The sequence below is a fragment of the Bremia lactucae genome, linkage group LG6 (assembly GCF_004359215.1).
Source record: "Bremia lactucae strain SF5 linkage group LG6, whole genome shotgun sequence".
Taxonomy (NCBI): domain Eukaryota; phylum Oomycota; class Peronosporomycetes; order Peronosporales; family Peronosporaceae; genus Bremia; species Bremia lactucae.
Window position 1 is genome coordinate 5,431,090 of NC_090615.1, and position 2,597 is coordinate 5,433,686.

Genomic DNA, 2,597 nt, shown 5'->3' on the forward strand with positions numbered 1-2,597 from the left:
CCAAGAAGTGGTATTTCGCTTGCAGCGAATATACACTTCTTGAGATTTGCATACAACTTATGCTTTCGCATAAGTGTAAGAACCTGACGAACGTGAGTTTTATGAACTTCCACGTCCGTCTTACCGTCCATGGCCCGGCTATGGACGAATACATCGTCGAAATAACTCGGTGCGAAATCCCGCACCGGTCTCAACAGATTTGTTACACATCTGTTGAATGTTGCAGGGGCGTTACTAAGCCCCTGAGGCATCACTAGCCATTCCCAGAGCATCCCACTGGGGGTGCTCACTGCTGTGTACGGGATGTCCCGCTCACGCATAAGGATTTGATAGAACCCATCCATCAGATCCATAGAAGAAAATATCGTACTCTTAGACATACCATCTATGATTACGTCTTTTCTCGGTATTGGCGTTTGAGCCGGTACTGTTGCAGCATTCAGTTTATTGAATGCGTGCACTATCCGCCACCCTCCTGTGGCCTTTCGCACACAGAAGGTCGGAGAGCTATGTGGGGAGGTCGATTCCCTCATATGGCCCGCTTTGACTCGACCGGTAAATTCTTTATCGATCTCAAGTACTTGTCCACGAGGCAGTGGTCACTGCTTCATGACACAGTACTTCGAGCCCGGTTTGAGCTCGATCTCATGTCGAGTGCCTTTGTCTTTAAGCAACTCGCATGGAACTGTTTCAGGGAATACGTCCCTGAATTCCACCAAATCCTGGTATAAAGGATTTGTCTAAAGTGGCTTCCAGGATTGAGTAGTATATCTCTCAATCCGAGTCTTCGCATCGAGGATACTTTCGTCCATCGATGAGCTGCTGAGAATCCGTTTGTTCTCCGAAAAAATTACCGCTGACCGAGCATCGGTTACGTAGTCGTCCTCTGTGACGAGTACGCAGATCTGCTTGATTCTACCACTATGCAGATATCTCAAGAACCGCTTGGGCTCTAGGGTTGATAGTTGAGTTATCTCCGAAGTTAACTTCGGAGGCGCATACAGATCAAGAGTATAAGCGCCTACTCTTGAACCATTATTAACCAAGATATTTAATATTTTGGTTTCTTCCTGGGATTTATCCGCAGGCTGCCGAGGGACCAATCTTTCGGGATGTTGAAGTCTGGTCACTTCAGAATTAAATATTTAAGGAGACTTCTCCTCACGTACGTGGGGACTTATTCCATCATTGTCTTCCGATTGTGATTGGGCCGAGTTCTCTACTCGACCTAGGATCATCGTGCTGTCCAATTTGGACAACCGATATCGTACTTGAATCTCGCCCGTTAGGCGTGCATTCATGTCTCTTCACTCGACTTATTCGAATGATGGACCTTCGGCACTGCCGTCGACAGCTGACTCCACAGTGTGATTAGTAATCACACTGTGATCTTGTGCAGTTAAATAACGACCGTACCACAAGTGACGCCATCGCACTCACTCGTAGTACATCCACACGCTTGTGGACGCTCCAAGACGTTCATCAGATGGCCATCTGATGAACAAGTGGCAGGCATCTTTACACATCGATGCTGCCAGCTGATCCTTGGCTTGTATTTTCTGAGCCAAAGTAAGCCTAGGATGACATCAAATTTGTCATCCAAATACAGTACGATGAAATCATCATCCTACTGTAAATCTTATAACGTGTAGTGAGATTTCATTACGCGTTTCATTACTGTTACCGATGCGCCTGAGCTTCTTAACCTTCGATAATGCAATTGACCACAGTGTATTTGCCCTCGTCCGACAGCGATTGTATCTTCGCTTTCGCTTGTAATTTGAACAGCAAGGCATCCCGCTCTCAACATTACAGAAGTCAATGAGCTCGGGAATTCTCGTCTCTCGTCGTCACGTCGACGACAGAGCCCGAATGGACGAAAGCCTTTTCAGGATGAAATCTTCCTGCTCCGCTTTAGAGATCGCGTGATCAAAAGTCTCCAATCCAGGTGAACGAGGTGGGATCTGACGGACCATCCGCAAGATCTTTAATGACAACGGTATCCTGCGCCATTTCTTTAATGGGTCACACATGATACATCTCACAAGACATCGCGTGTGCTAAGCGAAACTGTGCATGTCACACTTGCCCTGCTTCAAATCCAAGAGCTCTGCGCGCCTAATTTCACTTTAGTCGCATCATCCTCGATGCAACGAGCTCCAATGGCATCGTCAAGTTCGCCAAACCATCGCATCAAGGAGCCGCATTCATATGCTTTGAAAAAGGATATATATAAAAAGCTTTTTGGTCGGCGTGCATGCGTCATTCGGCAGCACATCTGAATGCTGCTGTCCTGATAGTTCTTGCTGTTGAGCACCTTGTTATCTCAACAGCCCTGCCTGTTCAGAGCCTTGCTGGTAAAGCTGCATTCCCTTTTTCCGGGTCACATCGCATTTATGGTAAATGAACTCGGCGATGGCCGTATATCGATTGTCTCTTTGCAGTGCGACAACATTGCGCTAACGGCTGGCCCGCCTACGTGGAACCCACTCGCTCGACTGCGTTCCATTCACGGTCACCCAAGCGGGGGTATGCACGCGTAGCGTGGAAGCCTTCACGCGAGGGGGGCGTGAAAGCTCCATTCCTCTTCTTTTAAC